Raw genomic sequence first — 13,058 nt, 5'->3', positions numbered from 1 at the left:
CTGCAGTCTTGGACGGAGTTCTTCCCAATCCCAGCTGTGATGATTCCCCATAAAATGCTCTCAACGGAGCATCTGCAGAGGTTGGTGAGAGTTGGAGGGGACATGACAAACTTCCTAAGCCTCTTAATAAGTAGAAGTGATGTTGAGCTTTCTTGATCGTTGCTTTAATATAGGTGTGTAGGATGGTTCAGTTGCCTGATAACAGCGGGGATGAAACTGCCCCTGAATCTGGAGGTGAGCGTTCGTTCTCACACTTCTGTACCTCTTGCCCGATGGGAGAGGGGAGAAGAGGGAGTGACCAGGGGTGTGACTGGTCCTTGATTATGCTGCTGGCCTTGCCGAGGCAGCATGAGGTGTAAATGGAGTCAATGGAAGGGAGGTTGGTTTGTGTGACGGTCTGGGCAGCGTCTACAATTCTCTGCCCACTCTCACCCACCACTCCACCTCCAGGCCCCTCAGATCGGCCGACTTGGGGCTGCTGAATATCACGCGGTCTAGGCATAAGCTCAGGGGCGACCGCGCCTTTGCGGTTGCAGCCCCTAGACTGTGGAACAGCATCCCCTTTCCCATCAGAACTGCCCCCTCCATCGACTCTTTTAAGTCAGGACTAAAGACTTATCTATACTCCCAAGCCTTTCCTGACGTCCTCTGAGTGAGGGCTATATGTATATATGTATGTAGTTTGTTTTGTTGTGCTATTCTTATAACAAATGTAAAGCACTTTGGCCAACGAGAGTTGTTTTTTAAATGTGTTATATAAATAAATGTGACTTGACTTGACTTGACTCTGCGATTTCTTGCGCTCTTGGATGGAGCTGTTCCCAAACCGTGCTGTGATGCATCCTGATTACATGCTTTGTGCGGCGCATCTGTAAAAGTTGGTGAGACTTGTAGGGGACATGCCGAACTTCCTAAGCCTCTTAGTTAGTAGAGGCGTTAGTGAGCTTTCTTGCTCGTTGCTTCAATATGGGTGGTCCAGGAGAAGTTGTTGGTGATATTGATATCCGGCCCACAATGGTGGTGTCGTGTGCAAGTTTGTACATTGTAAATTAATGACAAAATGGAGTAATTTGTAAAGTTACTCCAGCACTCTTTGTCTATCTCGAAGGGGCGGGATCTATGTGATTACGTGTTTGATGCCTGCCAACCGGGGCGGGATGGGGTCGGGATCCATGTGTACACGTGATAGATGTGGCCCACCATCCACTCACATAAGTGTCCTGGCCTCTATGCAGAACAAGGTTTTCCCACCCCTGTCTAGGGAGACAGAGGAACTGAAAGAAATTTGCATTAACCATATACCAATTACAGCACGGAAACAGGCCATCTCGGCCCTACAAGTCCGTGCCGAACAACATTTTTCCCTTAGTCCCACCTGCCTACACTCATACCATAACCCTCCATTCCCTTCTCATCCATATGCCTATCCAATTTATTTTTAAATGATACCAACGAACCTGCCGCCACCACTTCCACTGAAAGCTCATTCCACACCGCTACCACTCTCTGAGTAAAGAAGTTCCCCCTCATGTTACCCCTAAACTTCTGTCCCTTAATTCTGAAGTCATGTCCTCTTGTTTGAATCTTCCCTATTCTCAAAGGGAAAAGCTTGATCACATCAACTCTGTCTAGCCCTCTCATCATTTTAAAGACCTCTATCAAGTCCCCCCTTAACCTTCTGCGCTCCAGAGAATAAAGACCTAACTTATTCAACCTATCTCTGTAACTTAGTTGTTGAAACCCAGGCAACATTCTAGTAAAAATTCCAGCATTAGGTGAGAAATTTGCATTAGGTAGACTGATGGGACTGAAGGCTGATAAATCCCTAGGGCCTGATGGTCTGCATCCCAGGGTACTAAAGGAGGTGGCTCTAGAAATCGTGGATACACTGGTGATCATTTTCCAATGTTCTATAGACACAGGATCAGTTCCTGTGGATTGGAGGGTAGCTAATGTTATCCCACTTTTTAAGAAAGGTAGGAGAGAGAAACAGGGAATTATAGACCAGTTAGCCTGACATCGGTGGTGGGGAAGATGCTGGAGTCAATTATAAGAGATAAAATGGCGCCACATTTGGATAGCAGTAACAGGATCGGTCCGAGTCAGCATGGATTTACGAAGGGGAAATCATGCTTGACTGATCTTCTGGAATTTTTTGAGGATCTGACGTAAAATGGATGAAGGAGAGCCAGTGGATGTAGTGTATCTAGACTTTCAGAAAGCCTTTGATAAGGTCCCACACTGGAGATTAGTGGGTAAAATTAGAGCACATGGTATTGGGGGTAGAGTGCTGACATGGATAGAGAATTGGTTGACAGACAGGAAACAAAGAGTAGGAATAAACGGGTCCCTGTCAGAATGGCAGGCAGTGATGAATGGAGTGCCGCAAGGTGCTGGGGCCGCAACTATTTGTACTGTATATTAATGATTTAGAGGATAGGATTAAAAGTAACATGAGCAAATTTTCAAAAACACAAAGCTGGGTGGCAGTGTAAACTGCGAAGAGGATGCAAGGAGGTTGCAGGGTGACTTGGACAGGTTGAGTGAGTGGGCAGATGCATGGCAGATGCAGTTTAATGTAGATAAATGTGAGGTTATCCACTTTGGCGGCAAGACCAAAGAGGCAGATTATTATCTCAATGGTGTCAGATTAGGAAAAAGGGGAGGTGCAACAAGACCAGGGTGTCCTTGCACACCAGTCACTAAAAGTAAACATGCAGGTACAGAAGGCAGTGAAGTAAGCTAATAGCATGTTGGCCTTCATTGCGAGAGGATTTGAGTATAGGAGCAAGGAGGTCCTATACAGGTCCTTGTACAGGGCACCTGGAGTATTGTGTGCAGTTTTGGTTTCCTAATTTCAGGAAGGATATTCTTGCTTTTGAGGGAGTGCAGCGTAGGTTCAGAATCAGAAGCAGAATCAGAATCACACTTTATTCGCTAAGTATGTTTTGCAACATACGAGGAATTTCATTGGCCAGGTCAGTCATACAATTAAAAGCAACAGATCACTCAAAAACACACTTTAACATGAACATCCACCACAGTGACTCCTACACATTCCTCACTGTGATGGAAGGCGAAATAAAGTTCAAGTCCTTCCCTTAGTTCTTCCTCGGTCGTGGGCCTCGAGCCCCCGTTGACGGGACGATCTTAGCTCCCGTAGCCAGTGGCGTTCGAGCCCTCCAGGTTAATTCCCGGGATGGCGGGACTGACATATGATGAAAGAATGGGTCGACTGGGCTTGTATTCACTGGAATTTAGAAGGATGAGAGGGTATCTTATAGAAGCATATAACATTCTTAAGGGATTGGACAGAATAGATGCAGGAAACATGTTCCCGATGTTGGGGGAGTCCAGAACCAGGGGTCACAGTTGAAGAATAAGGGGTCGGCCATTTAGGACTGAGAGAAGGAAAAACCTTTTCACCCAGAGTTGTGAATCTGTGGAATTCTCTGCCACACATGGCGGTGGAAGCCAATTCACTGAATGTTTTAAACATAGAGTTAGATTTTGCTCTTACAGATTTAGCTCTAACAGAATCAAGAGAGAGTTAGATTTAGCTCTTTGGGCTAATGGGTCAGTGGATATGGGGAGAGGGCAGGAACAGGGGTACTTATTGTGGATAATCAGCCAGAATCATAGTGAATGACGGTGCTGGCTCGAAGGGCCAAATGACCTACTCATGTTCCCATTTTCTATGTAACTATATTTCTATGAAGCAAAGATAGACAAACAGTGCTGGAGTAACTTAACAAATTACTCCATTTTGTCATTAATTTACAATGTACAAACTTGCAGACGAGGGCTGGATATCAAATAATGATGAGAGGGCGTACAGGAAGGAGATGGAGAACCTGGTGACCTGGTGTTGAGACAACAACCTTTCACTCAACGCCAGCAAGACAAAGGAGATAGTGACCGACTACAGAACGCAAACCCCAGTTGACATTGACGGCGCTGAAGTAGAGATGGTCGAAAAGTTCAAATCCCTCGGAGTTAATATCACCAACAACATCTCCTGGACCACCCATATTGAAGCAACGAGCAAGAAAGCTCACCAAGGCCTCGACTAACTAAGAGGCTTCGGAAGTTCGGCATGTCCCCGACAACTCTCACCAACTTCTACAGATGCGCCGCACAAAGCATGTTATCAGGAGGCATCACAGCATGATTTAGGAACAGCTCCATCCAAGACCCGCAAGAAATCGCAGGGAATTGTAGACACAGCCCAGACCATCACACAAACCAACCTCCCTTCCATCGACTCCATCTACACCTCACGCTGCCTCAGCAAGGCCAGCAACCTAATCAAGGACCAGTCTCACCCCGGCCACTCCCTCTTCTCCCCTCTCCCATCGGGCAAGAAGTACAGAAGTGTGAAAACGAGCGCACACCTACAGATTCAGGGACAATTTCTTCCCGGCTGTTATCAGGCAACTGAACCATCCCACCACAAACACAGAGCGGTCCTGAGCTACTATCTACCTCATTGGTGACCCCCCAGACTATGTTTGATTGTACTTTACTGGCTTTATCTTGCACTAAACGTTATTCACGCTATTCTCTTTGTCATGTATCTGCACAATGTGGACGACTCGATTGTAATCATGTATTGTCTTTCCGCTGACTGTTCTTTCAGGTGAGGCAGAGGTTCATCTGCACCTCCTCCAACCTCATCTACTGTATCCGCTGTTCCAAGTGTGGACTCTTATACATCGGTGAGACCAAGCGTAGACTGGGCGATCGTTTCATTGAACACCTCCGCTCAGTCCGCCTGGACCTACCTGATCTCCCTGTTGCCAAACACTTGAACTCCCCCTCCCATTCCCACACTGACCTTTCTGTCCTGGGCCTCCTCCACTGTCAGGGTGAGGCCCAGCGCAAATTGGAGGAACAGCACCTCATATTTTGCTTGGGCAGCTTCACCCCAGCTGTATGAACATTGACTTCTCTAATTCCAAGTAACCCGTGCTTTCCCTCTCTTTCCATCCCTCCCCTTCCTAGTTCTCCCACCAGTCTGATTGTCCTCCTGATTACATAGAAACATAGAAAATAGGTGCAGGAGGAGGCCATTCGGCCCTTCGAGCCAGCACTGCCATTCATTGTGATCATGGCTGATCATCCCCTATCAATAACCCGTGCCTGCCTTCTCCCCATATCCCTTGACTCCACTAGCCCCTAGAGCTCTATCTAACTCTCTCTTAAATCCATCCAGTGACTTGGCCTCCACTGCCCTCTGTGGCAGGGAATTCCACAAATTCACAACACTCTGGGTGAAAACGTTTTTTCTCACCTCAGTCTTAAATGGCCTCCCCTTTATTCTAAGACTGTGGCCCCTGGTTCTGGACTCGCCCAACATTACATTTTACTGGCTGTATGCCTCGTTCCTACCTTACCTTCCGCTAACACTGATCAATTCTATTTTTTTCTTGATCTCCATCCCCTGTGATGTCTTGTTTTCACACCATCCCCTTCCGTATCTCTGTGTCTCCCTCTCCCCTGACTCTTAGTCTGAAGAAGGGTCGTGACCTGAAACATCACACATTCCTTCTCTCCAGAGATGCTGCCTGGCCCGCTGAGTTACTCCAGGACTTTGAATCTTTACTTTCCCCCCCCCACACACTTCTAAGTTTGTCCTCCCTCTGCCCTCTAATCCAAGCAGAACTCTGGTTAACATCTACTGGGTCCCCTGTGAAGAGCCCCTGGCTCCAGCAATGTGGGGAAGAGGCAAAGTGTTGCCATGCAACTTATCAGTTCCCACCATAGAGTGTGGGGTCAGGCCAAACGTAGACTGGGCGATCGTCTCACCGAACACCTCCACTCAGTCCACCTGGACCTTGCTGATCTCCTGGTTTCCAAACACTTTAACTCCTCCTCCCATTCCCACACTAACCTTTCTGTCTGGGAATTTGCGCTGGGCCTCACTCTGACAATGGAGGAGGCCCAGCGCAAATTGGAGGAACAGCATCTCATATTTCACTTGGGCAGCTTAGACCCCAGCGGTATGAACATTGACTTCTCTAACTTCAAGTAACCCCGGCATTCCCTCTCTCTCCATCCCTCTCCCACCCAAGTCGCACCAGCTTCTCGTTCCCACCCAACAAACTGCTAACAATGGCCTGTTTCCTTTATCATCATTACTTTGTTGCATATCTTTCATTCATTGTTCTTCATCTCTCTACATCATCGTCTGTATCTCTCGTTTCCCTTATCCTGAACTAGTCTGAAGAAGGGTCTCCACCCGAAACGTCACCCATTCCTTCTCTACAGAGATGCTGCCTGTCCCGCTGAGTTACTCCAGCACTTTGTGTCTATCTTTGTACAAAGTAGAAGTTGGATAACTCACTGCGCACTGTAGGCAACGTGTCGGTCCGTCTAATCCACGATGCTTCCCAGCTCACATTGACAGCAGCCGTACTTTGTGTCAGCGTTTCCACCCCCTCCCCAGTCCTTTAACCCCTTCCCCCGGTCAGTTTGCAACACTTGTGACCACAGCTGACCCCGGACAAGGGGAGAGACTGTGTCACAGTGTCTCAGTGTCCCAGCACTGGGACATTTTGTACCATCATCCTGAGTCCCTCCCTCCCCCTCTCCCTCCCTCCACCCCCACCTACCCCACCCATCTCACACCCCACCTGCCTCACCCCCCTCACACCTGCCCCACACCCCCACCTGCCCCACCCCCACAACCCCCACACACCCACACACCCCCCACCCCCCCCACCCACCCCCCCCCCCCCCCCCCCCAACCCCCCCCCCACCCCCCCCCCCCACCACCCCCCCCCCCCCACCCCCCCCCCCCCCACCCCCCCCCCCCCCCACCAACCACCCCCCCCCCCCCCCCCCCCACCCCACCCCACCCCCCCACCCCCCCCCCCCCCCCCCACCCCCCCCCCCCCCCCCCCACCCCCCCCCCCCCCCACCACCCCCCCCCCACCCCCCCCCCCCCCCCCCCCCCCCCCCCCCCCCCCCCCCCCCCCCCCACCCCCCCACCCCCCCACCCCCCCCCCCCCACCCCCCCCCCCCACCCCCCACCCCCCCCCCCACCCCCCCCCCCCCCCCACCCCCCCACCCCCCCCCCCCCCCCCCCCCCCCCACCCCCCCCCCCCCCACCCCCCCCCCCCCCCCCCCCCACCCCCCCCACCCCCCCACCCCACCCCCCCACCCCCACGCACCCCTCACCCCGCACACACCCCTCACTCCACACACACCCCCCGCACACCCCCACACCTCCCTCACCCCCACACCCCTCACCCCCACACCCCTCACCCCCACACACCCCGCACACACCCCTCACCCCGCACACACCCCTCACCCCCACACACCCCTCACCCCCACACACCCCTCACCCCCACACCCCTCCCCCTCACACACACCCATACACCCCCACACACCCCGCACCCGTTCTTTGCAGAGGCACAAGCAGCAGCAGCGAAGATATACACAAAAATAGATACTTATTGCACACAAAATTACACTAATGGGTCAATAGACAATAGGTGTAGGCCATTCGGCCCTTCGAGCCAGCACCACCATTCAATGTGATCATGGCTGATCGTCCCCAATCAGTACCCCGTTCCTGCCTTCTCCCCATATCCCCTGACTCCGCTCTCTTTAAGAGCCCTATCCAGCTCTCTCTTGAAAGCATCCAGAGAACCGGCTTCTCTGAGGCAAAGAATTCCACACAGTCACAACTGTGTGAAAAAGTTTTTCCTCATCTACGTTCTAAATGGCCGACCCCTTATTCTTAAACTGTGTGTGGCCCCTGGTTCTGGACTCCCCCAACATCACGCCCAAATAAGGGACAAAGGGTCAAAATAAGGGACAAATTCCTGGGTGAATGATGAGATGGCCCGGGTGCGGGCCAGCTGAGGAGTTTTGGCCCAGGCACCCCATCCAACTCGTGAACCGGCGATCAACCGTGAGATGGAGGGGTGTTGGCGGTAAGCGAAGGACCGAAGGTCGGACAGCTGGTTGGGCTGCCGACTGACCGACGGGGCCACGGGCGAGGCGCTGCTGCTGCTGTTGCTGCTGCACTCCATGGGCTGCACTACATCGGGACGGGTGAGGTGGGGCCGGACGTGGCACTCCAACCCGACAGTCCCATCGACCAAAGTAGTAGCAGTAAAATACAGGACAAGGGACATGGGTCCTGTACAGGACAAACCAATTTAGCCAAAAATACGGGATGTCACGGCTAATACGGGACATTTGGCAACCCTACCCTTCGGGCCCCGCCATCTTGACTCAAACTCACGACTGCCCAAATTTGCTCTAAACTTCGGCCACACCTGGAGTATTGCGTACAGTTTTGGTCTCCTAATCTGAGGAAAGACATTCTTGCCATAGAGGGAGTACAGAGAAGGTTCACCAGACTGATTCCTGGGATGGCAGGACTTTCATATGAAGAAAGACTGGATAGACTCGGCTTGTACTCGCTAGAATTTAGAAGATTGAGGGGGGATCTTATAGCAACTTACAAAATTCTTAAGGGGTTGGACAGGCTAGATGCAGGAAGATTATTCCCGATGTTGGGGAAGTCCAGAACAAGGGGTCACAGTTTAAGGATAAGGGGGAAATCTTTTAGGACCGAGATGAGAAGAACATTTTTCACACAGAGAGTGGTGAATCTGTGGAATTCTCTGCCACAGAAGGTAATTGAGACCAGTTCATTGGCTATATTTAAGAGGGAGTTAGATGTGGCCCTTGTGGCTAAAGGGATCAGGGGGTATGGAGAGAAGGCAGGTACAGGATACTGAGTTGGATGATCAGTCATGATCATATTGAATGGCGGTGCAGGCTCGAAGGGCCGAATGGCCTACTCCTGCACCTATTGTCTATGTTTCTGTGTTTCTATGACCCTCGATGTTTATCTAAGATGTAGCTAAGTACTTAAATATAGAGGTACTTGTACTAAACTGCATATAAAAATGAATTTCACTGCACATTCATGACCGCACTTAGACCTTCATCAGTCAGAGCATTGAGTATAGAAGTTGGAAGGTCATGTTACAGTTGCACAAGATGTTGGTGAGGCCACATTTAGAGCATTGTGTTCAGTTCTGGGCACCGTGTTACAGGAAAGATGTTGTCAAGCTGGAAAGGGCACAGAGAAGATTTACCCGAATGTTCACAAGTTCTCGGAGTGGAACTAGGCCATTCGGCCCATCAATTCCACTCCGCCATTCCATCATGGCTGATCTCTGCCTCCTAATCCCATTTTCCTGCCTTCTCCCCAAAACCCTTGACACCCGTTCTAATCAAGAATTTGTCTATCTCTTCCTTACAATTATCCACTGACTTGGCCTCCACAACCGTCTGTGGCAATGAGTTCCACAGATTCACTATCCTCTGACTAAAGAAGTTCCCCCTCACCTTTCTAAATGAAGCCCTTTAATTCTGGTCCTAGACTCTCCCACCAGTGGAAACATCCTCTCCACATCCACTCTATCCAGGCCTTCCGTTATTCTGTACGTTTCAATGAGGTGGCCCCTCATCCTTCTAAACTCCAGCGAGTACAGGCCCAGTGTTGTTAAACGCTCATCATATGTTAACCCACTCATTCCTGGAACCATTCTTGTAAACCTCCTTTGGACCCACTGCAGAGCCAGCACATCTTTCCTCAGATATGGGGCCCAAATTTGCTCACAATACTCCAAATGCGGCCTGACCAGGGCCTTATAGAGCCTCAGCATTACATCCCTGTTTTTCTATTCCAGTCCTCTTGATGTAAATGCTGCATCATATGGAATTTGTAATGAATTTGCCCTCCTTATTACTGATTCGACTAGCAAATTAGTTTTTTGGAGGGTCCTGCACCTCCGATTTCTATATTCGCAAGTCCTGGATTTTAAACATAGAAACATAGACAATAGGTGCAGGAATTCGAGCCAGCACCGCCATTCAATATGATCATGGCTGATCATCCACAATCAGTACCCCGTTCCTGCCTTCTCCCCATATCCCTTGATTCCTTTTGCCCTAAGAGCTAAATCTCTCTTGAAAACATCCAGTGAATTGGCCTCCACTGCTTTCTGTGGCAGAGAATTCCACAGATTCACAACTCTTTAGGTGAAAACGTTTTTCCTCATCTCAGCCCTAAATGGCCGGCCCCTTATTCTTAAACTGTGACCCCTGGTTCTGGACATTGTCCCGATGTTACCAGGACTAGGGGGACTGAGTTATAGAGAGAGGTTGGAGTTCTCTATTCCTTGGAGCGCTGGAGGATGAGGGGTGGTCTTATAGAGGTGTACCAAATCATGAGAGGAATAGATCGGGTAGATGCACAGTCTTTTGCCCAGAGTAGGGGAATCGAGGACCAGAGGACATGGGCTTGAAGGTGAGGGGAGAAAGATCTAAGAGGAACCTGAGGGGTAACTATTTTTAATGGTGGTGGGTGTATGGAACGAGCTGTCTGTTGAGGTAGTTGCAGAAGGGACTATCAGACATTTGGACCGGTACATGGATAGGATGGGTTTAGACTGGGTTATGAGCCAGATGCAAACTGTGTCAATGGGACAGCATGGTCAGCATGGGCAAGGTGGGCTGAAGGGTCTGTTTCTGTGCTGTATGAGTCCGAGATGAAAACAGAACTGACTGGAAACTGTCAGCAGGTCAGGCAGCATCTGCCAAGAGAGAGAAAGGCTTCGGTGCGGTGGCACAGCGGGTAGAGCTGCTGCCTCACAGCGCCAGAGACCCGGGTTCGATCCCGACCGCGGGTGCTGTCTGTACGGAGTTTGCACGTTCTCCCCGTGACCTGCGTAGGTGTTTTCCGGGTGCTCCGGTTTCCTCCCACACTCCAAAGACGTGCAGGTTTGTAGGTTTAATTGGCTTTTGTAAAATATGGTAAAAAGAACTTCTCCCTCAGCAAGATGAAAGAGCTAGTCACAAAATGCTGGAGTAACTCAGTGGGTCAGGCAGTCAGCAATTTCTGTCTTCAGACTTCAGAATTCCACAGATTCACAACTCTCTGGGTGTAAAAAGTTTGTTCTCGTCTCAGTCCTAAATGGCCTACCCCTTATTCTTAAACAGTGACCCCTGGTTCTGGACTCCCCCAACATCAGGAACATTTAATCCCTTAATAATTTTATATGTTACTATAAGATCTCCTCTCATCTATCCAACCTCCAGTGAATATAAGCCCAGGTGACCCATTCTTTCATCATATGACATCCCCGCCATCCCGCGAATTAACCTTGTGAATCTATGCTGCACTCCCTCAATAGCAAGAATATTCCTCCTCAAATTAGGAGACCAAAACTGCACACAATATTCCAGGTGCGGTCTCACAACTGCAGTAGGACATCCTTGCTCCTAAACTCAAATCCTCTAGCTATGAAGGCCATTAGCTGTCTTCACAGCCTGCTGTACCTGCATGTTTCTCGCCCTGTCCCACAGTGCTAGTTCATTCAAGTGCTCTCCCGAGTTTTTAACAAATCAAACTCGTGGTAAGCACGGAGAATGAACGTAGCGGGTACGTCGGATCTCGGGGACGTACCTTAGCGGCTCGTAACGCTAACGGCAGGTACTCGGGAAGACTCGCTAACGGCAGGTAAGCACGGGAAGACTCGTGAAGATTTTTCAACATGTTGAAAAATGTCCACGAGAGTCCCGAGTACTGACGAGCGGCCATTACCGTAAATCTCCGAGTTCGAATCAGGGTAAACTCGGGAGAGCTCTTGGAATGAACTCTTACCGTGGGACAGGGCTATTACTTTCAGTGACTGATATACAAGGACACCCAGGTCTCGTTGCACACCCCTTCTCCTAATCTGGCATCGTTCAGATAATAAACTGCCTTCCTGTCCTTGCCACCAGAGTGGATAACCCCCACCATTTTGTGCCTATCTTCGCTGTAGTTCCTTCCCATGCAATAAATCTCCAGATCGTACACACAAATCAGCGGCAAGGAATGCAGAAGTTGAGAGGTAAGATGTCGTGGTTTTTATTATTTTGTTCTTCACGCATCGAAAGTTCACATCAACTGTGAGGCAGGAACGGTTTTACAACCGGACATAAGGTGCTGGGTGGTGGCAAGGCTGAGGGGGGGGGGGGAGTCACTGAATCTCCTTCTCCTGAACCAGGTGGTGGGAGGGATAGGATGAGGGGGAGGGGCAAGGGGAGGATAGGGGGGAAAGGGGAATGGCAAGAGCAGGAGGAGGGTAGGGGGCAAGAGGATGGGGAGGGGCAGGAGGACGGGAGGGGAACTGGGACAGTGGGAGGAGAGGGAGGGGGAGGGGGAAGGGGCAGGAGGAGGGGAGGGGAAATGGGACAGTGGGGAGAGAGGGAGGGGCAGGAGGAGGGGAGGGGAACTAGGACAGTGGGGGGAGAGGGAGGGGAAGGGGCAGGAGGAGGGGAACTGGGACAGTGAGGGGGGGGGGGCAGGAGAAGGCACAGACCACCCCTGAGTGGTCAGGGTCAGAGAAGGAAGAGGTTGCAGGATGTGTAGGGCAGGATCAGTGCACAGAACCTGTCATGTCCCCCACCCCCAGAGCGCAGAGCTCAAGCCCAGGGGCACATCCTGCCCCAAAGCCAGGTCCCAACTTCCATCCTCCTCTCCCCGCAACACTGTCCACCCCTCCTCTGCTCATCCAACACCCCATCCTCTGCCCACCCGGCTCCCTTCCATGCCCTCCCCTCCCCTCTGCCATCTTCCCTCCCTCTCTCCCACTCCCCTCCTCCTCACCTCTCCCTCCCCTCCCCCTCCCTCTCTCCCCTCCCCTCTATCCTACCCTCACACCCTCCCTCTCCTCTCCCTACCCAGCCCTCCGCTGCCCTCCCTTCTCCCCCTCCCTCCCCCGTCTCTCCCCCCTGTCCTCCCTTCTCCCCCCCCCCCTGTCCCCCTCCTCTCTCCCCTGCCCTGTGGGGGATGTCAGGACAGTGGTGCCACGTTACAGACGGCTAGACCCTTGTAACATGGCACGGCTGGGCCTGGTCCCTGTCGCTTCTCCCCATCCCTGGGCATTTAGCCACACAGGGTATACTCTCTGCCGGGGATGACGGGGCACCCTGGTACCTCCCCCCACCCCTCCAATCACTGGGACGGTGCAGAGGGTGGA

The sequence above is a fragment of the Amblyraja radiata genome, chromosome 36 (assembly GCF_010909765.2).
Source record: "Amblyraja radiata isolate CabotCenter1 chromosome 36, sAmbRad1.1.pri, whole genome shotgun sequence".
In the NCBI taxonomy this organism is placed as follows: Eukaryota; Metazoa; Chordata; class Chondrichthyes; order Rajiformes; family Rajidae; genus Amblyraja; species Amblyraja radiata.
The sequence above is the reverse complement of the archived record's forward strand: the minus strand, read 5'-3'. Positions refer to the sequence as shown.